Genomic DNA, 25,413 nt, shown 5'->3' on the forward strand with positions numbered 1-25,413 from the left:
TAATTTTTATAGTTGTTTGGGATGGCACTGGTTAGTAAAACCACACAGGTTTCAAGTGCACAGCTCTATAGCTCATCCTCCGCATCCTGCATCCCGTGCTCACTGCCCAAAGTCAAGTGTCTTCCCATCACCATTTGTCCCGCTTTGTCCTCTTCCTCCTCTCTTCACCCTCCTTTCCCTCTAGCAATCACCACACCGTTGTCTGTGTCTATGTGTGTTTTTAAAATATGGCTTAGTTTTAATGAGAGGTACAAATATTAGTAGCAAACAACGCCTATATAATAACGTACAATTTAGAAAAATTAAGCTTTATATGTAGTAAGAGTTTGCTTTGCAACTTTTAGGAAATCTATAAATATAAGTGAAGTAAATTTTAATTTAGTTGTGTTTTAAAGGTAATACAGTGTCTTCCATTTTCTGTTATTCTGAAATGAAAGACATACTGTTTTTGAAAACCATCTACAAGTTAAAATAAATAGCTGTGCTTCAACTTCTAAGTATAAAGGCAAAATTGATATGTATAATAAAGCTAAACATATTTTTGATGATTGGAAAAATGGATATTTATAATACTATTGCTTATTGACTTCCTTTTAAGAAATACTGTGAGGTCATGATAAGAACATTTTTGAGTCAGGAGTATGAATGCTTTAATTTTCTTTAATAGTGATTTAAGAGTTACTTTTTGTAACAACTTTTGTTTCTTATTGGACCTATACGACAATCTGTGACAGTGGCTGTCATTGTGTGGGCCTGGGAACTGGTTAGAAACCCAAATTCTCAGGCTCCAGCCCCATCTCCTGAAGCAGAAACGTAGGTGTGGAAACAATCCAGAAATGGATTGTTTAACAAGACTTCCAGGTTTTGTTTGACACACTCCAGTTTGAGAACGACTGGTCTAGAACAGGTGAGGTGAGATGTGCGTCACCTGACACGTGAAAAAATAATGAAGTAGTTTTGTCCCCAGGTACAGGTCCTGCTCTTTCTTTGAGCGGGTAACACACAAGTTGCTGAAGAACACCCACCAGTACTGACCATGAGACAAAAACAGGGGGACTGCCTTCCACCGTGGCTTTTCAGGTTGGCAGTTGGAAAACAAACCACAGGAATAATAAATAGGACTGCAGGAAAAAGTATGTTTATTTAACTTCTAGAAAAATGAATGTTTGAAAGTACTTAAAAATTGTCCTTGGACCATGTGCCAGGCGCTTAAAAGAAATGAAGGTGATCCACAATGAAATAAAAACTATTTCATCTTTTTTAACTATTTATTTTGGGAAAACGTGTCTTAGAAATCTGTAATAAAATTTAAGAATGTTAAATGTCTTTAAAAATTTGTCACATACGGAACAATGGGGGAAACATGTATGTATACAAGAGACCAGTTTTACACTTTTTCGGCGTGGGAACAGGAAAATCGTGTATGTTAAATGGAGTATTTGAAGCCCAGTGATTTGAGAAAGTTTTGCCTGGAGATGGAAAACCAAGTTGTATTGTTGGAAATAAACCTGGGCCTGGTGTTTCTTTTGTTCTGAGTTAAACACCTGTTCTTAGGTCATCTTGACATTCTAGTGCAGTGAAGCAAATGTGATTGGGAAAGTATCTCATAGATTTTTATAGTTAGGATTATTGAATAGTTAGGAGTAAGGAATATTGCCAAATGTCAGATTGGATCCTGTTGAAATATTTACTGAACTAATTTACATAAACTAATTTACTTCATTCAAAAAATATACGACAGCTTTTAAACAATCTTCAGGTTAATATACTGCTTCTTGCACTGAACTCAGGAACTGATTGCATAAATAGGCCATATTTACCAGAAGAACAGATACTTGGTTAGAGCCAAATGATGTAGATACGTTTACTTGTATCATTTGAATATCAGTGTATAAGGAGATTTGTTCTTATTGAATTCTGAACTTTAAATACCTACGCGCACTATTTAAAAGAGGTTTCAGAATTTTGCTGTTGAAAGAAATTGCATGACTTGGGATTCAAGTTCAAATTGACTGATTTGAAAAGGCGAGAATAAATACACAAAGTGAGCGTGTCACAACTGTAACTGCCGACCACCAGAGAAGCATCCTTTTCTTTTGAACCAGAACTTGCTTCTCAAGTGACAATGGCTCCAGGGAAACCCCAAACAGTTTAGGTAGGGCCCATCATATCCTTTCTTACCTCTGTGACTTGCATATACTAGCTAACCACTGACCCCGAAAATCACGATAGAAGGAAAGTGGAAGGTAGGACGGCTCATACTCCTTTTCTTTTCAACCCTTCCTTAGTTTTCATTGAGACTAAGGTAGAGGGTATTGGTAGAATGTGCTGTATTGAGAAATGAAACTTTTAAAAAGTTAGCTTTGTGCAGTATTTTCACTGTTTTGCTAAGTATTAGTTAATGTACGAGCTACAAAATGCAAAATTATCTAATTTTGGTGATTTTGCATAGGAGTTAAATGTTCTTACATTTGCACTTAAAACAAGCATTATGCAATATAAAGATGGATGCCAAAAGTCAAGTTAATAATGAAAAATTTTAATTTTCTTTAGTTGGAACAATATTAGCAAATGGAAAACACTGTGGCAGGGGGTGGAGAGAGGAGGAGGGGGGAGGGGGGAGAGAGAGAGAGAGACATACCATGGAAGACAGGACAAGCCTTTATATGTGTATCTTTAATGGCTTCTTTCCCTTGCTTTTTTAAAAAAGGAGTCTCGCATTTTCATTTCATATAGAGCTTTGTCATTCATGCAGCGGGCCCTGTGCCTGTATCAACATTAAACTATGCATAGGTGCCAATTTTTCTTTTTTTTAATTCTCTCTTATAAGTCTGTCCTTGAATGAGGGCATGGAAGCCACCTTGAAAATACTACTGTCCCCCATGGTGGACATTTAAGATGCATCTTTTAAAAATGCATCAGTTTACAGGCTATTTGATTGCAGAAACCATCTTCTATCTGTGCTGTTTAATACCAATTCTCTTCCTTACGGTCAGATCGATGCAGTATTTGGTATGGTCCATCTCAAATGTTGTTATGCATGCCTGAGGCAGGAAGCGAAATGGCCCAAGGTGAGATTTCTTCTTGTCTTACAGTTTATTTACAGCAAGTATTAGGATGACTTAGATATCAACACTAAGCAAACATGCCTATAATTCAATAATGTAATTTTCTACGATTCTGAGAAATAGTATCTTTTATTGGAGATGAGTGTATAACATTATAATTGTTGGAATGACTTTTTATGTTGTTTAATGACTTTACTGTTATTGTAACTTAAATTGGCTAGAAAGCAGACTTTATTCTTGCTCAGTGAACATTTATAGCCTAAATGCCTTAGGACATTATGTTCTATAACATTTGACTTATAAGATACACCTTTAGAATTGTCCAATTTGGTTGGCCTTTAGCAGTTTTTGACAACTGCTGCATTTATTCCTATCTTGCATTATAGGTCATAGAATAAAATAAAATGTATATATCATGTAAATAAGAATTAGTTTTACTAGTGAAAAGTAAAACTGACTAATGAATATAAATTGTAGTGACTAATTAATCCTTTTAGTTACTTTATGATTTATTTAACTGCTTTATTTTTCTACTCTTCATTTTAATCTGTGTTCTATGATGGTACTCTGCTTTTATTGTTATTTTGTGTTGTTAGAAAATAAATGAAAATATATCTGTTCATGTGTTTATTATTTAGTTGATAAAAAATGTTTATGAATCATCTGAATCTGATCTAGCTTTAGAACAAGGAAAGGTAAAAATTAAATTAAAAAAAAATTGCAGATGGTCTCTAATGACAGTCAGTCAAACAGTTACTCAGAAACCATATTGTGTTTCTTACATTTCAGGCCCTGGAGACTCAGGGTTCCTGTCCACAGGGGGCTTGCTTTTTAGTGGTGAAGACGTACAATACACGTGTGTTGAGATAAGTGGTCAGAGAAGGCCCCGCTGAGGGCGGACATTAGAGCTGTGTCCTGAATGACGGGACCCGAGTTCTCATCCCTGAAACCCTTTCTTCTCTTGGAGTTAGCCCTGCATCCTTCTGCTTCTCTGCCTCGCTTGCCTGAGCCCCTTCTCAGGCTCCAGCTTGACTCCTCATTCTCTTTATGTGTATGAAGATTATATTTTTCAAGGCATGCTTCCCAAATACCATCATTTCTCAGCCTAGACCTCTGGTTCTATACCTCTTTTAGTATACTTTTCTGAGAATTCAAGGAAAGATAGAGACATTGTTCCCAGATAAAAGGGACACACTCACAAAATCTGACACTTAGGGAATTAAAAGAACCTGCTGAAGGTGTCTCATGGAACTACAGGGGTGCATGGACCCCAAGTTGAGGACCCCTCCCTTACCTGCTCTTCCTGCCCAGTTTCAACAACTCTTATATCCCTATGGCGTTAGCCACACCAAGAACTCTGAAATCTGCGTCTTCCGCTTAAGCATCAACTCTGTGTATCTGACTGCCTCCTGGACATTTCCGCTGCATGTCCCCAAGTCGCCCTGACTCATATGTTCCAGGGAAGTACCCTACTCCCCCGTTTATCTCCATTTCTCTGTACCTTCTCACCTTCTGCAGCATCCTCGTGCCGTCTCGGTGAACAGCAGCAGCATTCACTAAGCCACTCTTCCCCTTCCTAAAAAGTGCCACACGGACCACTTTTTCCTTATTCCCAGTGCCACGGCTGCTCTGTAACACTATTCCCCTGGCCTTTATTTGTGCCTTTTTATTTCTCTCTTGGATGTTTTCAGAGTGGAATGGCATAGAAATCTTAAAGAATGTGGCAAATGTTTGGCAAAGCCTTTCAGAAAAATGGTGAATTTGTGGATTCTGGACTGCTGAGTAGCCCCGGGAGGCCAGTGAGTTCTCATTGAGAAGTTTCCTCAACAAAACTGTCACTGTTTGCAGATGGCATGATAGTGTACATGGAAAATCCTATAGACTCTACCCAAAAACTGCTCAAACTAATTAATGAATTTGGCAAAACAGCAGGATACAAAGTCAATATCCAGAAATCAAAGGCATTTTTGTATACAAACGATGAATTAGCAGAAGCAGAAATCAAGGAAAAAATCCCATTCGATATAGCAAAAAGAAAAATAAAATATCTGGGAATAAACCTAACCAAGGAGGTAAAAGACCTGTATGCAGAAAACTACACAGCACTGAAGAAAGAAATCAGGGGAGACACAAACAAATGGAAACATATACCTTGTTCATGGATTGGAAGAATTAACATCATCAAAATGTCCATAATACCCAAAGCAATATACAGATTCAATGCAATACCTATTAAAGTACCAATGGTGTATTTCACAGACATAGAACAAACACTTCAAAAATTTATATGGAATCATAAACGAGCTCGAATAGCAGCTGCTCTTTTGAGAAAGAAGAACAAAGTAGGAGGGATCACAATACCTGATATCAAACTGTATTACAAAGCCACTGTAATCAAAACAGCCTGGTACTGGCATAAAAACAGGCACATAGACCAATGGAACAGAACAGAGAGCCCAGAAATCAACCCAACTCTCTACAGTCAATTAATATTTGACAAAGGGGGTAGTAACATAAAATGGAGTAAAGATAGCCTCTTCAGCAAATGGTGTTGGGAGAACTGGACAGTTACGTTAAAAAAAATGAAACTTGAGCACCAACTTACACCATACACCAAAATAAATTCAAGGTGGATAAAAGACTTAAATATAAGCCGTGACACCATTAAAGTCCTAGAGGAGAACATTGGCAAGAAAATCTCAGATATTCCACGCAGCAACATTTTTACCGATATGTCCCCTAGAGCAAGGAATATAAAGGAAAGAATAAACAAATGGGATCTCATCAAAATAAAAAACTTTTGCAGGGCTAAAGAAAACAGTATTAAATTAGCAAGACAACCAACTGTATGGGAAAACATATTTGCCAATGATACCTCAGACAAAGGTTTAATCTCCAAAATATACAAAGAACTTACACGACTCCACTCTAGGAAGACATTTAACCCAATTAATAAATGGCAAAAGGACTTGAACAGACACTTCTCCAAGGAGGACATACAGAGGACCCAGAGACACATGAAGAGGTGCTCAATATCGTTAGCTATCAGAGAGATGCAAATTAAAACCACAATGAGATACCACTTTACACCAGTCAGGATGGCTATCATAAACAAAGCAACAAACAACAAATGTTGGAGAGGTTGTGGGGAAAAGGGGACCTTAGTTCACTGTTGGTGGGATTGCAGACTGGTACAACCATTATGGAAAACAGTATGGAATTTTCTCAGAAAAAAAAAAATCGACCTGCCTTTTGACCCAGCAATTCCACTGCTAGGATTATACCCCAAGAATCCTAAAATATCAATATCAAAGAACCTATGCACCACAATGTTCATAGCAGCACAATTTACAATAGCCAAGAGCTGGAAGCAACCTAGGTGCCCATCAGTAAACGAATGGATCAAAAAATTGTGGTACATATACACAATGGAATTCTATGCTGCAGAGAGAAAGAAGGAGCTACTACCCTTTGCAACAACATGGATGGAACTGGAAAGCATTATGCTGAGTGAAACAGGTCAGGCATTGAAGGACAAATACCATATGATCTCACCTTTGACAGGAAGCTAAAGAATAAAACAAACAAGCAAACAGAATAAAAACAAAGACACTGAAATAGAGAACAAGTGGGCAGCGACCAGAGGGGAGAGGGAAGGGAATTTAAGGGGAAAAAATGGGGAGGGATTTTGAGGAACAAGTATGAAAGACACAGGGATGAGGACTGGGGGGGGGGAAATTGGAGGGGGGGGGAGACAGGGGGGGGGGGTGGGATGGGAGAAATAGATAAAAAAATGTACTTGAAAAGTAACTAAATAAAATTTATTATATAAAAAAAAAAGAAGAAGAAGTTTCCTCCCTCTTTCCTGACACAAATCCCTCATGAAAATGCAAGGGTTAAAAGGTTACTAATGAATAATATTTTTTGCCTAACCCGAGGACAGTTATTTCCTCATTGTTTTTTCATTGACCAGTTAAACAGGTTCACATCCTTTAATTTCCACATATTTTCATCTGTATTTCTATTTTTGAATCTTTTCAAGGTTTTCCTCATTCATATTAATGTTTAATTTAGAATTGGATGTTGGATCCTATAATTTAATAATTATATATTCTTGGTCCTCAAAAAAATTGGATATCTTATGGTAGAACGTGGTAAAGAAAGGTTGATTATATTTACAATGATATAATTAGACAAAGCAATTTAAGGCCATACAATACAGAATGTGTAATAAAAATTCTGAAAATATATGATCAAGCATCAGCATGTCTTTCATTGAGGTGGGGTAGAGAAAAGCAAGCCCAATCATGGACTATCGATTAAGGGTTGACTATAAGCAGATCAGTGAGTTGTGGCTTCAGGGAAACCTCAATGGGAAATGACTGTGGCAGTTTACAGAATGGCTGCCTGAGGAGATTCCCTTTCTGCGTCCCTTCCCCTGTGAGTTCACCTCCAGCTCTGCTCCAAGGATCCTCATTAGGAAGGGGCTGGGCTCTGTATGTTTCCCCCAAGTGGGATGAAATCCGGCTCCTACCTCTCACTTCCACAGGGAGCAGTTCTGGTCTCCTTTGTTCTATGTACTTGTTTTCTCTGTAAGATTACATTTCAACGCCCAGTTCTAGGGAAGAAAAAGAAGAAAAATCATGTTATGGATAATGAATAAAGTTACTCTCTACATAAAATACTGTTTGGGATTGTTTGGATTTTCTATCAAAAGTCAGAATGTTCAAATTGTATTGTGAACTGCATTATTTCTGTCTGCTATAGGAAGAGATGATGAGTCTACGATATACATGTTGGTATTTCTAAGGTTTACAAGATTTTACTGTTTGGGTCTCAAGTGAAAATTTTCTTTCATTTTTCATAGTTGTAAATATGTAGAATTATAGATTTTAGCCGTGAATGAAAACCCAAGGCAATGTCTAGGCCACCTTTCTGATTTTGGTGGGTAGGGGATAATTATTAACATTTTATAGATGCCATATCCAAGGCTCAAAAAAGTGACTTTTTCAAGATCTGTTATGACAATGAGTGCCAATGAAAATGAGATCTTTTGTGTAAATTTGTATAAATTTTGCATTAAATATGCTTAAATGTTCATATCTTGAACACTTTGCTGATTACTATCCAGCAAAAATATTTAAAAAATCAGTGGATTAAATTTTTACAGTTTCAACATGGAAATAATATATTACTTAATTGATTTTTTTATTACTTTAATGAATATTTTTCTTTTCTCTTTTGGTATAGAAACTGGTGCCCTTAGCCACCTACGCGTGAAGCCTATATACTCTCTTACCTCACGGAGATATTGAATGGTAACCTGGCATCTTCTGTTTTTTCTAGTGCCACGTACTGATCACAATACCTCCCGATTAAATCATCTCTGCCCTTCTGAAGCTTATCTCATTAGTTTCCCCTTTCTCTGCACCCTCTACATTGCTGTCATTTACCTCTCTCTGAGTTACTTCCTCTCTTTCATAAAAGAAGAACCAACCATTTGTTCACCCTCTCTACCCTAAGCTACCACTTCCCTGGGTGACTCCAGGTCCACATGAGCAACCCGTACCATTTTCTAGAAGTTTCTTGACTTTTTCACCTCCACTGACCTTCCTTTCCACTTCATTTCAGCACGCCTTCTATGTATATATTTAGGGACATGATCAAGATTGTTCCACCTTTGACTGAAAAAGCAACATCCCACTTTGCACCAGTCTACCAGTCCTCAATACCTTATGGACATGGTCCCTAAGTCCGTAAGGTCCCTAAGTCTACAGCAGTCAACCTTATAGAAAATTTGTGTCTGAGATAGCTAGCTATGGACAAGAGATTCACATCCTCCTTCCTTAATCCAGAGTTTTTGCTAGGGAGTGGTAACTGCTCAGCCAAGTTATTATATTTCCTAGCTTATCTTGCATTTAAGGGGGGGTGGTCACTAATTCTTGGCACAAACCCAAGTTTAAGCAATGTGTGATAATTCCAAGTATAGGTGGTTAGAAGCAAATATACTTTCTCCAGTTTGCTGGCTGAATATCATGCCCAGGGGTGACCTTGGAAAACATATGTTGAAGATATTAGGTCATCTGTTAACTTATGTTCATGAACATTGGAGTAGAACCCCTATCTCTCCTAATCGAGAACACTCAAATGAGTAAATTATTGTATTAAATCACTGGAATAGTGGTGTTTGTTACAGAGCTGGTATTGTTCTGGTTATTATTAATAAATGAATACCTATACCCTTCATATTCTCCAGACAACCTTCTTGACTTTTTTCTCTATTCAACTTGTACTCCTTGGTTAACACTTTCTTGCTAATCTTTAATGAGGTAAAACTTTGTCTTCTCTCTTTCCTGCTGAAAAAAGTAAAACACTTGGATGAGTCTAACTAGGAACTATTTTGTTGACGTTTCTGCTACTCTGAGCTGCATGACTGTACAGAGTTGAACCAATACAAAGTCATGGTAACCAACCTCACATGGATACTCGGTGTTCCTCAGTTATTTTTATTTTCCCATTCACTTTGCCCTTAAACTCTCCTAAGTGGTTATTTCAAACATCCATCCTCAACTCATCCTTCAGCCCACTTTTATTCACCTTTGTAACCCTCTAAACCTCTGAGCAGCACTGACTGTGTTGACCCCTTCCCTCTCTCATTTCATTGCACCTTTCCCTCAGGTTCTGTGACAGCCATGACCCTGGTCTCTCTGTTTTGAGGTGCCTTTGAGGATTTTCCTTTTTCTAACTATTCCTTGAAAGTTGGTGATCCTTATGATTCTATACAAGGCTCTTTTTAATGTAATACAATCCTCATCTCTTCCCATGGATAAAAGCTTGTTCCATGTGTACATGACTACCAAAATTAAATCTTCAAGTCCTGTACTCCTCCTAGAGCTTCAGAGACTTATTTCTGAAAGCCAGCTAAATATTTACATTTTTGTACCCACAGCACCTGACAGTCAATCATGTCCTGAAACAAGAACATCATCTCCTGCGCCAGCCTGAATCTTCTTCTGTAAAACACTGGAAATGGCACCATCGTCCACTTACCACCTAAGCTGGAGATTGGTTACGTGGTTCCTCCTTCCTTTTTCCAAGTTGTCAGTTTTATATTCTAACATTATATTCACTCTAATGACCTCTGTTTACCCCATTGCCCCTTCTTGTTGAAAGTACCCTCATCCATTATGTGGATTATTGTGATAGCCTCCAAGTTGGTCCCTGCCTGCAGTCTTGAATGGGTGTTCTTAAATGTTAATTTCTTCATATCACTCTCTTGCTTAAAAGTCTATAAGGTGTTATGACCCAAAATGGTGAAAAAAAATCTTGAGAAAGAACAAAAGCTAGAGTCATCATGCCTAATTTCAAATTATGTTCTAAAGCTATAATAATTAAAACAGTATGGCACTGGCACTAAACCAGACACAAAGATCAATGGAACAGAATAGAGAGCTCAGAAACAAACCTGCACATATGTGGTCAATTAATTTATGACAAAGGAAATAAGAATGTACAATGGAGAAAGGACAGTCTCTTCAATAAATGGTATTGAGAAAACTGGATCACTATCTTTCACCACACATGAAAACAAACTCAAAATGAATTAAAAACTTGTACATAAGCCCTGGAATAATAAAACTTCTAGAAGAAAAATAAACAATAAGCTCCTTAACATTGGTTTTGGTAATACTTTTTTAGATTTGACAACAACATTAAAAGCAACAGAAGCAAAAATAAACAAGTGAAACTATGTTGAACTAAAAAGCTTCTGCACAGCAAAGGAAACCATCAACCAAATAAAAAGGCTACCTACTGAATGGGAGAAAATATTTTTGAATTATATATTTGGTAAGAGGTTAATATCTGAAATATATAAAGAACTCATACAACCCAACAGGGAATCCCCCCTCCCCCAAATCCCATTAAAAACAGTTAAAACATTTGAATATTTTTTTCCAAAGACATACTCATGGCCAAGAGGTCCCTAACTGAAAAAGTACTCAGCATTACTGGTCATCAGGGAAATGGAAATCAAAGCCACAATGAAATATCTCCCCACACCTATTAGGACGGTTATGAAGAAGATAAGAGATAAGCGTTGGTAAGGATGTGGAGAATAGGAAGCCCTTGTGCACTGTTGATGGGAATGTAATTTGGCACATCCACTATAGAAAACAATACGGTATGGAGATTCTTAAAAAATAGAAAATACAACTACCATATGACCCATAATTCCACTTCTGGGTATTTATATGAAGAAAATGAAAACACTAATTTAAAAATATATAGGCACCCAGTGTTCACTGCAGCATTATTTACAGTAGCCAAGATATGAAAGCAACATGTATCCATTGATGAGTGAATGGATAAAAAAATATAATACATTTATACAGTGGAATATTACTTAGACATTAAAAGATGGAAATCTTGTCATTTGTACAGCATGGTTGATATTTGAGTACATTGTGCTAAAGAAAAAGTCAGAGAAAGACCAATACTGTATGATCTCACTTATATGTGAGTCTAAAACAAAACAAAACCACATACAAACACCAAGTGTGGGAGCGACTACTTCGCAAGTCCCCCCTCTGTCACGGACACATGTGAATGAATAAATATATAGCTGAGACATGCTGGATCTGTTTGGGGAGGAGGAGTGGGCTGTGGCCAGTTTCTCAGGGGAGACAAAGGCCAGCAGTGGCCAGTTTCTCCGAGGATAAAAAGGCCCTGAGTGCCCTCCTCCATAGCCTTTTATTGGGTTCTAAACACAGGAATACAGGGTGGCAAGGATCAAACAATAGATAACATTACAAAGAAATCTGAGGGCTTCAGAGTCTGACTCAATGTCTGTCAGGAAGAGAGGTGCAGAAACTTTGGGAGACATACTCATTTCCTCTCGGACCCTTATCATATGAATGAAAGCACTCTTAGCAGATTTCACAGGTTTATCAGCAAGTCTTTGTGATGCCAGATTTTTCCCCAGGGCATGCTCTAGCAAGACAAGGAGCTGCGCCTCTCCCCAACAGGTATTCAGGCTTAAGGGGATTAGAGCCAGAAAGCGCTTCTCCCAGAGAACATGGGACGCAGGCTTTGTCAAAGCGGGGGTGGGGGGGTGGCCGAGAGTTCACTGCTCTTTGTTGCAGCCCCCACCCCAGTCCTTCCATGAAGGCCTCCCAAGTGATCAAGTCTACCTTAGGTTGCCCCCCACTGTGAGGGGTCTTACCTGTCATTGACTTCTGACCAAGCTTTGGGGGCAGGGAGAGGAACTGAGGCAGCGTTTGCTATCAGAGACAAGCTGTGTTCCCTGTGGCTGGCATTCCAAAGGTCATCTCTCACCCTTAGCCACAAGGGGTAGAGATACAATTCCTAAAACTAGGCAGAGTGGTCTACTACAACCAAGGTCAAAGATAAAGAGAACAGACTAGTGGTTGGCAGAGGTGGGGGTAGGAGTTGGGTGGGTAGAACTGGTGGAGGGGGTCAGAAGGTATAAAATTCCAGTTACAAAACAAATAAGCCATGGGGATGCAATGTGCAGCATGGTGACTGTAGTCAATAATACTATCTGTACATTTGACAGTTGCTAAGAGACTAAACCTTAAAATACCCCAAGAAAAAAGTTTATAACTATGTATGGTGATGGATGTTAGTTAACCAGTCTTACTGTGGTAATTACGTTGAAATATATACAAATATCAAGTCATTATTTTGTACACCTAAAATGAATTTTACTTGTCAATTATGTCTCCATTTAAAAATCTTTAATGGTTCTTTATTGCTTTAAGATAAAACAGCAATAATTAAACACCAACACACTAATATTATAAAGCTGAATAAACCAAGTACACACATTTGCTGACCCATTTTTAGCTGAAGCCATCATCTGAATTATTCCACCAGTTTCACAACTAGTCTCTCTGATTTTCTTTATTTCTGCCTGGGACACATGTCCACCTCCATTGGCTCTATCTGATGTTAATTTATCTCTTAGGCAGTTTTCGTTTAGAAAGATAGGAAAGAACCCTGTATATGAGCTTAGATACTCTTACTAACAATATTTCCACGTTCCCCCAAGCTTCTTCTACAGGTAACAATATCTCAATTTGTAGTATAATTTTCCTCTGTTAGCCTGTTCTATTGAATAATTAAATTGTGTCCATTTTACACAATAGTATGTTCCTTGTGCTTTGCACAATGTCTGGAATCCCCTTTGCAGAGGATTAAGTCATGTTTTTTAGTGTTGAATGAATGAATGAATGCTGTGTTTAGTATTCCTTTGGAAGGTCTTTTCCCATTTTGATATTTTTTAGTGTCTGAATATCAAATTAGCTTAATCATGTGCCAAGAAAGAGCTCTTGACTAAAAACACATGTCTCACTTGGTTATCAAACCCATTATCTTGAATTTCACTCATGAATGGAATTTCTTCTTTTATCACCTGCAAAAGCATTTCTCACTTTCAAGTTTATTTTACCTTCTACCTATCAGGACAATGGATAGGTATCATTTGCTGTTCTCTGGGGCCTTCTGGTTTCTCAGTACTCTCTTGTAATAATTAAATCATCTAAAAATCTATGAAGATAAACTTTCAATTAGAAATGTAGTAAAGGGTTTTGTCTACAAAGGCAAAATATAATTGAATATAGGAAAAACCTTGGAAATACTCCTGACAGATTAAGATATATACTATGCATATAATAAACCTTTAAAACTTTGAGTTATTATCTTAACTATATTTGAAGTACCCACCATTTGAATTCTAAAATTAGAAATGGCCTTAGCGACGAATTTAATACACGGAATGACAAACGTGATGGCAAGGTGGCCACGGTACCGAACAATACCTTATATAGGTAAGAGAAATTATATCCCGGTGCATGCTGAAAATTATTTCATTCAGAGTGGGAATATGGGCAACTGACACAGTATATAAAGTCACTTAAACTTAATGGGGTCAGGGGACGCCACCTCAGAATATGCTACTATAGTGTAAGGACTATTCTGAGCTGAAAGCAATTAAGAATCAACAGATGTGGGGATAGGTCTCTTTTCTCCCCTCGTCTGCCTCAAAGCAGGGCATAAATTTCCCTGTGTGGAGGTGTCCCTTTCTCCTGTACCAGGAGGAGAGCAAGTCTTGTCACCAGAGATGGACAGCTGGCCACAGGGTGACTCTGAGTAAACAAACCTTACTAAAATAACCCTCATCTCCACTAGTTACCTCACACATTTCCTTTTGACTTTGCCGCAATTCATTGTCACTCAAAGTCTTTTAAAAACTTTTAAAAATTTTAATTGTTCACAAGTTCAGTTTTTTGTCTTATTCCCATCCCAGCCCCCGCACCTAGCCCTCCTCCCCTCCCTCCCATTTTCACCCCCCTTAGTTTTTGTCCATGTGTCTTTTATACTTGTTCCTGTGAACCCTTCCCCTTTTGCCCTGAAATTCCCTCCTCTTTCCCGTCTGGTCACTGTCAGCCTGTTCTTTATTTCTGTGTCTTTGGTTATATTTTGCTTGCTTGTTTGTTTTGTTCAGGTTCCTGTTAAAGGTGAGATCATATGGTATTTGTCTTTTACTGCCTGGCTTCTTTTGCTTAGCATCATGCTTTCCAGTTCCATTCATGCTGTCACAAAGGGTAGGAGCTCCTTCTTTCTTTCTACTTCATAGAATTCCATTGTGTAAATGTACCATAGTTTTTTGAGCCATTCATTTACTGATGAGCACCTAGGTTGCTTCCAGCACTTTGGTATTGTAAATTGTGCTGCTGTGAACACTGGGGTGCATAGGTTCTTTGGATTGGTGTTTCAGGGTTATTAGGGTATAATCCTAGCAGTGGAATTGCTGGGTCGAAAGGCAGATCCATTTTTAGTTTTCTGAGAAAATTCCATACTGTTTTCCATAGTGGTTGTACCAGTCTGCAATCTCACCAACAGTGCACTAGGGTCCCCTTTTCTCCACAACCTCTCCAAAACTTGTTGTTTGCTGTTTTGTTTATGATGACCATTCTGACCAGTGTCACTCAAAGTCTTAATCTTTCTTTTGTTAAATGGCATATAAATCCCTGAGTCAATGCACTTATTTGAGTTTCACTTATTTTCTAGGAATTCTTATGCGTGTAAAATATTGATAAAATGTATATTCCTTTTTTCCTGCTAATCTGTTTTTTTTCAGTTAAATCTGTAGCCCCCTTGGCAATGAACCTGAGAAAGAAATGATGGAATAACTATCAACACTGCTTGGAAGCACCTACTTAGTGAGGCTTATTTCTGGTTAGTTTCTGATGTATCCAGAGGGCCCTCAATATAAATTTTTCACAATGGCAAAAATCTTTGCTTTTTGTACAAGCACAGGGAAATGAGTCAAGGTGAAAATGCTAGAGAGAAGATGTACATGGGTTTTCAGACCCCTTAATAGTTGGGGAAGTTTAGAATCAAGGACATGGGAAGGATTCACTTTGGATAAGGATAGAAAGACAAAGAATACATAATTATACATAATAAAGATGTGCAGAATATGACAACTGATGGAACTTCCATGGAATGAGCCTTGGTTTTACAATGAAGTAGGAGGCACAGAAAGGCCCTTGGTTGGATTGGAGTCTTTTATCCTCAGTGTTTACCACTGCATCTGGATATTACAGGTTAAATTGCCTCCCTCTGCTCTTACCCAAATCCATATGTTGAAGTCCAACCCCCAATACTTCAGAATGTAACTTTGTGTATAGGTTCTTTGTGGACATAATTAGTTAAGATGGGGACATACTGCAGTAAGTTTGTCCTCATCTTCACTAATTACACCAACCTGATTGGTGTTTTTGTAAAAAGGGGGAAATTTGTACACAAACACACAGAGAAAGAAGGCAACATGAAGAAACCTAGGGAAAAGATGGTCATCTAGAAGCCAAAGACAGGTGTCTAAAACAGACCTGTCCTTCATAGCCTTCTGAAGGAATCAACTCTACTAAGACCTGGGTTTTGGACTTCTAGCATTTACAACCATGAGAAAATAAATTTCTGCTTTTTTAAACTAGTCAGTCTGGGGTACTTTACCATGGTGACTCTAGCAAGCAAATATATTGGCCATGATAGGAAGTCAATGGGTAGTAAATTGAGTCAATGAGTGAATAAATAAACGCATAAGAGAGATGACCTGTAGGTTGAAGAGAATAAGAGAAATTTTAATTAGTTTTCAGGTATCCCAAGGATCAAAATTGTCCTCCGAGTTCAGTTGACAATGTGGAGAAAATTGTAAATTCAAAATTCAGATGAAGACAACCGGAAGGAAAGAAATAAATTAATGGTTTATAAATAATGAGATGGAGCAAGGCAAGGATAAATCCTTTTTCCTATCCCACTGGATTAAAGGGGAAATGGAAAAAGTGAAAGTTTAACACAGTGAGGAGCTGGGAATGTGGCATAAAAATACTCATTGCCTTTGCTGTACTAGATCTTATCTTCATTAACATGTCATTGAAGTACTCTAGCGATCTCTTTTAAGCTACTAGCATCCACAAAGCACATGGGTGTCAAGCCAGGTGCCCAAAGATGTATGTGCATACTAATATTTCCTACTTTGATAATTGATAATTTTCATTTTCTGTTTGAATAAGCCCTTTGCATATTTTTTTATTATCTACCTTGATAAAATTGTGAATGATTTCAGATGTTCTTCACATCTCCTTAAGTACTTTGAACACCAGGTGATCTGCTGTAGAAACCAAGAGGAAAACACAAATGCTTTCTAGGTAATAAATGTCAAAATTTAGCCATTAAGTTTCAAAGATGTGGTTTATAGGCAACATCTATAAAAGTGAATAACGGATGATGACAAGTGCCCTGTTTGTTATTGAAAATAGCAGAGTATTAAGAAATGACACTAGGTTATAAATGTAATTTATGTTATTTACATTTTGGTCTCCATAGTGAAATATTTACAAGATGAAGTTGGAAGGACTGAAGAGTGGCTGCCATGGTTAGGAAGTTGCCGAAAGGATCCTCTGTGCATCGTACACTCTCAGGGACATCAACGGGCCTGCAGCAGTTGTTAGCTGAGCTTCAGAGAGAAGCCAGCCTAAGGGTCTCCCAAAGATTCTTCATGACCTGGAGGTACTGCCCTTCACTGGGCTCGGGTCCTTCCCATTGGAAAGGCTCCCTGTTTCTCATTTCTGTTTTCTCCCTGCAATTGTTATGCTTCTAGTGTTGTAGAGCTAACTTAAACAAAATTATCTCTTGAAGTCACATAATTGACTTCCATCCAGAAGGACCACAGAAAATGCATGTTCGTGGCCACTTTCACGGTGGACTAATTAGCCTGGGAAGTAGGTAAACGCTAAGAAAATTTTAGAGTTAATATCCCATTTTCTTACGTTGGTACAGGTAATTAAATGATTTTCCTGCCTTGCATGTCATTTAACCTATTTCCTCTTTTGTAGAGCTTGGAGAGCTACCAAACTGCATCTTTTAACATAGGGTACAGGGGAAAATATGCTACATTTTGATACTACTCAAGATTCTTCATATATGTGTGTGTGTGTATGTGTGTATAGAAAACATATATGTATAATTATGTTATATATACATAGAGAAAATGTACGTGTATTTATTTTTATAAACACATAAATATGAATACTTTATTTATAAACATACATACATACATACATACATACATACATCTATATAAAGAGGTTTATTATAAGGTATTGGCTCAAGTGATTTTGGGAGCTGAGAAGTCACATGACTTGCCATCTGCAAGCTGGAGACCCAAGAAAGCTCGTGCAGTTCAAAGGCCTGAGAGCTTGGAGGCCGATGGTATAGATTTCAAACTGCTTTAGAGGCCTGAGATCCAGACATGCCAATGCTCCAGATCAGTAAGTCAGACAGAGAATGGATTCAATCTTCTTCTACCTTTTTTTTTCTCTTTGGGCCCTCAGAAAAATGGTCAATGCTCACCCATATTGGAGAGAGCCATTGGCTTTACTCACTTCACCAATTCAAATGTTAATCTTTTCTGGAAACGTCCTCGCAAACACATCAGCAATAGTGTTTAACCAGCTCTCTGGGCATCTCTTGGCCCAGTCAAGTTGACACAGAAAGTTAACCATCAAAACTATCCAAACCATGATGCTGCCTTCTTTCTAGAACTTGATTTCAGCTGTGCGTTGCTATTCAACCAGTCACGAAGTCATGCTATGTAGTTAACCTTTTACAGCTTTCTTAACTGAACCATGTCCTGCTTTGTAGAAAGCAGAAAGAAATATAGTGTTTTCTGATTAATTTCCTGAACTCAGATTGTGTTCAAAGTTTGACAATCATACTGAGGTTGCCCAGGAAGTTTGCAGATCAGCGGGTCCCTCCCAGCCTACCTACAAATGCCTGGGGTAGTCAGGTCATTTGAGAACCAAAGGGAACCTGGTGAGAAATAAATAGAATGCCTTTTTAAATATTAGTTTAGTATTAATGTTTATTATTTTAGTTAAGATTTGTCGAGCACTTACTACTGTATTTTGCTGTGTATAATGTGCTCCCATGTATAATGTACACCCACGGTTTTTGGTGCAAACTTTCAGGAAAAAAATTTTTCATTAAAAATTTTTAGTTCAATTATTTATTTATTTATATTTAGAAACAAAACCAATGATCATATTCCAGGGTATTATTTTGAATATGGATATCATTATTGCTTTCTAGAGTTACACTTTAAATGCATAAGCATAAATAAAACAATTAAAAACATATATATACACATATGGAATTAGTATGACCCATGTATAATGGTGTAATATGCATCCTCATTTTTTCCTCAAAAATCTGGGCAAAAATGTGTGCATTATACACAGCAAAATATGGTATATGCTAAACACCAGAGCCAAGGTCTTAATGTTTAACGGTCATTATGGGGAAGGTATTATTATCTCTATTTTTCAAATACAGAAATGAAGGCTTAGAGTATTAAGCAACTTGCTCAAAGTCATGGAGCTTACTCGGCCTTTTAGTGAACAGCATTTGAACCTAGGTCTTTCTAAATTTTCAGCACATTGTGATGACCAGGAAGATAGCCTTTGTTACTAAGTTATGTTTGAGAAATGATGGACCCAGCCGCTGCCTGAGAGCAAACACCTTAGTGGCATTGCTCAGAGGGTTGTCAGTACTGCCTCTGACAACTCAGCTCCCTTCTTCAGTTTGTTCCTGAGCATTTATTTAACTCTGCCTCACATTCTTAGGCATATATTTCCTAAAAATACTTCTAGGTCTAGGTTGGCTGTCCTTGTACTATGCTCCCTTCAAAGGTACAATACCAGCTCGATTTGAAGGAGTGATTTTTGCCTGAACACCCCTGCTACATAAGAATAAAGGGATGTCTCAAGTTCCCTTGTGCAATTACTATATGACCTACTCTGACTCCTGGCCTCACAAAGGGTATTAATTTACATGACCCTGGTTATTTCCCCCAGGGTGATTTTAGGGTTTATGTGTGTGTGTGTGTGTATGTGCATGCACACTGGGAGAACAGAGATAAACCATGATAAATCATTGTTAACCTTAAGGTCTCTTCATTTTCTTTCGTAATTGCACAACAAGCACATGTGAAACTAATTACAGGGGGTCACACTGAGCATGGCACTGGTTAAAATGCTTTGGGTTCACGTTATTAGTTAAAGGAGTGAGCGCGGGGAGAAATTCAATTTTCGTAATTTCCAAAAGGAGTCCAAGAACTACGTTAAATCACTCACTATATGTCAGGTATCTTTCTAGTTCAATGAAATGATTCTCTCCGAAAAATGCACATCTTGTTTTGTTTACAAAGATCTCTAGTGCATTTTTTGGCCTTTTCTATTCCACTCAGCACTTTGGTTTTTACCCAAATCTTTCATATGTGCTGTATTATTTGACCATCTGTTGTTTTTTACACATTGTTTTTCTCTCTAGGTTTTATTTATTTATTATTTTTAAAGTTGTCCATCAGTAAGTTGCCCATTTAATGATTTCAGAGATATCTTGTTTGCATGTGAAGTAATGTCAGTCTTTTTGGTGCCAGATACCAGCTAAACTGTTTAGGATCAAGAATTTCAGCTACACATATTTGCCCATTTTTATGTAAGTATTATTGAGATTTGCTTTTCATAGTCTTAAAATATATCTCTGCTGTAAAGAGGGAACCATGAAGTCACCATAAAAATTCCTGTTTGAGGCTAGTATTATCATAAAACTAAGCAATCCATTTTCCTAAAAAATCCATTTCTAATAAATGAATTCAATAGAGTAGCAGGTTAAAAAATAATATCCAGAATTCAGTTGCATTTATATACATAATAATAAACTATCAGAAATGGAAACTAAGAAAACAATCCTATTTACAATTACATAAAAAAATACCCAAGAATATATTTAACCAAGAATGTAAAAGACCTGTACTTGGAAAATTACAAGACATTAGAGAAAGAAATTGAAGAAGATTCAAATAATGGAAGCACATACCATGTTCATGGATAGGGAGAATTAACATAATTAAAATGTCCATGCTACCCAAAGAAATCTATAGATTCAACACAATTCCTATCAAGATACTAATGGTGTATTTCACAGAACTAGAACAATATTGCAAAAATTATATGAAACAACAAAATATCCATAGTAGCCACAGCAATATTGAGAAAAAAAGAACAAAGTTGGAGGAATCATGATACCTGATATCAAGCTATACTAAATGGTAGTATCCAAAACAGCACGGTACTGGCATAAAAACAGATACACATATCAATGGACCAGAATAGAGAGCCCAGAAATAAACCTACATCTTTATGGTCAATTAATATTTGATAAAGGAGGTAAGAGCATTATAGTGGGGTAAAGACAACAAAGGAGCCAGGAACATACAATGGGATAAAGATAGTCTATTCAATAAATGATGCTGGAAAAACTGGACAGATATGTGCAAAACCATGAAACAAAGACCATCTTCTTATCCTGTACACAAGAATACACTCAAAATGGATTAAAGACTTAAATGTTAGACTCAAAATCATTAAAAATCATTGAAGAAAACATAGGCAGTAAAAACTCAGACATTTCTCATAGCTATATTTTTCTGCTACATCTCCTTGGGCAAGGGAAACAAAAGAAAAATTAATAAGTGGGACTACATCAAACTAAAAAGTGTTTGCACAGCAAAGGAAGCCACCAACCAAATGAAAAGACAACCCACAGAACTGGAGAACATATTCACTAATAATATATCTGATAAGGGGTTAATATCCAAATTTTATGAAGAACTCATAAAACTCAATACCAACCCCCACCACAAACAATCCAATTAAAAAATGGGCAAAGGACCTGAGTAGACGCTTCTCCAAAGAGGACACACAGATGGCCAATAGACAGGTGAAAAGATGCTCAATGTCACAAAATGATCAGTTAAATTCAAATTAAAATCACAGTGAGATACCACCTCACACCTGTCAGAATGGCTATCGATAATAAATCAACAAACATCAAGTGCTGGAGAGGTTGCGGAGAAAGGGGAGATGAAAGACAGAGAGACAGGGGAAGGCATATAAAGAAAAAAAAGCAATTCATTTTCCGCATGTATTCCCTTCCTCATCAGCACTCAGCACCCTTGCTGTGTCGGAAAACTCCAAGTTTGAAGGCAAGATTAGAGTTACCCACCACTTGAGATCAGCAATATGACTCATGGATGTAAAACAGGGGATTTTGGGAAAGGCCAGGTGCTAGTTTATGCAACGGGTCTGATGACACACACAGCAGATGGCTCAAGGCAGACTTTGGAAGACTACACATTCCTCTTTCCATAAACATGAAAAATTTGTTCAGTTTACTGCATGTGGTGGTCTTCTTCTCCATCAGGATGTATGTTTCCACTCACCAATGTCGAAAGATGGAATGTCACTCTCAGTTTTGGAAATCTCAAAGGGCGAAGCTATAAAAGAGGTATAAGGGTTTTCTTACTTTAAGAGGTATTTGAAACTGGCATGGGTCTTGAACTATGACTTATATAGATTGAGATGCATTCATGGAAAAGGAGGCTATTGTGGAACTGACTGGGATTTTGGGATACTGACCTATTGTCAGTATTATAATACTAAATTAGTAAACTTAAACTTTATCTCTCTCTCTCCTACTATCTGAATTGACCAGGTTACCTTAAATGAGTTACTTGGCTTTTGTACCTCAAGTCTTCCTTTTGAAAATCTAAATTAAGTTGATATATAGTATAAATAAGGTTATTTTAAATCCCTGGATCTTCAGGTATTTTGCACATGCTTATAACATTTTCTATCTACCAGATGAATTCATAAATCAGTCAGATTTCAGAAAAGTCAGACATGGAAATCGCAAACCCTGTTTACTTCTCATTCCACACCTTATCTGTCCCTGACAGATAAGCTTTGTTATTCATTGCTTTCCTGGCCTAAAATGCCAGTTTTCTTGAACAAAACAAAAATCACTGCTACTTCATTCAAGTTATTTTTCAAAAATCATTTGAATTTGCTCATTATGTTTTTATTTTGAGCAAATCATGTGTTTTTAGGCTCTGCTCCTGAATATTTTATAAGCAAACTTTGTCTTTTAGATTGAGTCTGTGGTGTTTATTTTAGAACAATGATTTGTCTTTGAATCTCTTTCTAAATTTAAACTAAGAGTATAATATTTCTCAGAAAGTATCCAGAGTAAAATTAATAATAAGTGATTTTATAGAATATGCCTCAGTTTTTATCATTAAAACACTAATTCAAGTTCTTGCATTAACTTCAAGAAAAGGAGATATCAGTAGAAAAGGTAGGACAAATTACCAAGAATGATCTCTAAAATAAATTATTGATTGGGTTATTTTACTCATTCAGTAGACTCTTGATTCTAATTACATATAACTTAAACATAATTTGATTAATCAGTTTTATGTGAAGGTGAACATCAAATTTGATTGTTTAATGGAATCACCTGGGTGGCTTAAAATTTAATACACAGGTCTTTCCTCTAGATATTGTGATCCAGATATTGGGGTTTGGCTTGGTATTAGTTGCTAAATTAATTAAAACAAGGAGGCCATTAGATCGATGTGGCTCTAAGGCAGAGAGGGCTTACACAAACAAATCAACATCTAAGCCTGTAAATGCCTCAAGCTTATGAAATTAAAATCTAAGAACAGCCAATCACAAGCAGGCACATGGGCTTTAAAGCCAGTGATTCTCACCCTTTTTCATTTCATGGCATTCATGAACTAATTACTAAAAGTCCATGGCACACCAAAAAGTATATTATATTTTTGGCTGATATGACTAAAAAAAATAGGTGTAATTTTAATTCATTCACACCAGAGGGCTATTGTTGTGTTGGCTGTTGTCATTTTTTATTTGACAATCTAAGGGAAAGGAGGTCAGGGCCCCTGACTAAATAAATAGTCAGGTATTGCATATTTTAAAAATTCTCATGAACACCTGTATGCTGTGGCACACTGGCTGAAAAATTGCTGCTGATAGCTATAGCCAATCAATAGTTTCTTTTTTTTTGCTTCCACCTTTTCTCTATAAAAGTCCTTCCCCTGACTCCTGCCAGTGGGGCACTGCTAACCACTTGTGTTTCAGCATTACCTGGTTAGAATTGTGTTTTGCTTAAATAAATTCTTAAAATTAAAATGGCATAAGGTACTTGAGGCTAAAGTACAAGACAGAGGGTAAACACTGCATTTAACACACTATCTCTAGCTACGATGAAGCTTCCAATGTCAGATTTTATTCTTCTCATCTGGAAGGTTTGAACTTGTCGAATACTACCTTAGATCGGCAGTGATGAAATCTTCCTGGGCTTCTGGAGGGGCTGTCTGAGTAATTCTCTGCTAGGTCCATTTTCTATGTTATTGTAGCAATGATTAGAAATAAACCTTTGGCCTTTTCTAATCACTCTTTGGCAACACCATCACTATGCAACAGGAGAATAAAAGCATTTTTTAGTAGCCCTGGCTAGTATAGCTCAGTGGATTGAGCTCGGGCCTATAAACCAGAGGATTGAGGTTTGATTCCCTGTCAGGGCACATGCCTGGGTTGCAGGCCAGTTCCCAGCAGGGGATGCACATGAGAGGCAACCAGACATTGATATTTCTCTTCCTCTCTCCTTTCCCTCTAAAGATAAATAAATAAAAAATATTAAAAAAAGAACAATCTGTATATTTTTAAAAAAGCATTTTTAAAGCCACTAGTATAATTTCTTTTTAGAAATCTTTGAGAACAATTTTTCATTAAGTATAATGAAAAACTTTGCTTTTTTTGCACATATATTGAATGTTTACAAGGGTCTAAGAGGTCTTTGCTCTGGACAGATTTTTGAAAAATTTCTGGAGAAAGCTGGATTGGCTTTCATTTAAGCATAATTATTTAGAAAATACACATGATTCCTTCCTAGCCAATGATCAGTCAAAATACTACAGCCTTTAACAAAAAATAATAGCTGCAGCTCTAGGAAATAAAAATAAGAAAGTTGGCACATATAGTGTTTCTACAATTACAAATGTCATCTGGGTGCTTTGCCCTGTATCTACCTAGGTGACTGAGTGTCATCTCATCTCCTGCAGGTAACCAAGAAAGATAATCACTACTGGTTCCCAACATGGAGAAATTTGAGTTTAGAGTGAACTGCAACTGAAGTTACCTCTGGAGGTAATGCTGACACCTTCTGTCTGCAGAATTTCCTTCCAAATTGCTTTGTTTTTGAAGAGGTTCTGGAAAGCGCCTCATGATAACCTTTCCATATTTCTTTGAGAATTAAAATATTTTGCTATCATGTAACAGAATTTAGAAATCATTCCAATATCATTAAACATTTTTTGTGTTGAGATGAATCACTGAAAAAAATAAAGTAATTCATGTAATGAAATGGAAAAACTTTAAATAGAATCTGAAAGAGGGAAAATACTAAATAATGCGAGACAGAGAAGAGAGTGTAAACAAGCAGGTCATAGCATTCTATATAGTAGTTATTAAAGTTGAGCAGCAAATTTGATTCTAGGCTTCCTGTTTTTCAAAGAAAAACTGGAACAAAAAATTACATATATCTGTATAAGGCAAAAACAGTAATTATCAGGGTAAGATTTACATTTGTCTCAGAAAAGAGAGACAGATACAACTTAAATTTCATTGTCTGAGAGAGAAGAGCTAACTGCACATTCTTGGTGTCCTCTTGGGCCAGTAAACTCCTTAAACCTTTTTAAAAAATTATTTTGCAATTACAGTTGTCCCTACTCCCCCCTCCGTTACTCTCCCTTCCCCTCCACTCCCCACGCCCACCTCTCCACTCTCCATTGTCTTTATCCATGTGTCTTTTATACACGTTCTTTGATGACTCT

This window comes from Artibeus jamaicensis, unplaced genomic scaffold (genome assembly GCF_021234435.1).
Source record: "Artibeus jamaicensis isolate MK-2021 breed Jamaican fruit bat unplaced genomic scaffold, CSHL_Jam_final scaffold_537, whole genome shotgun sequence".
Taxonomy (NCBI): Eukaryota; Metazoa; Chordata; class Mammalia; order Chiroptera; family Phyllostomidae; genus Artibeus; species Artibeus jamaicensis.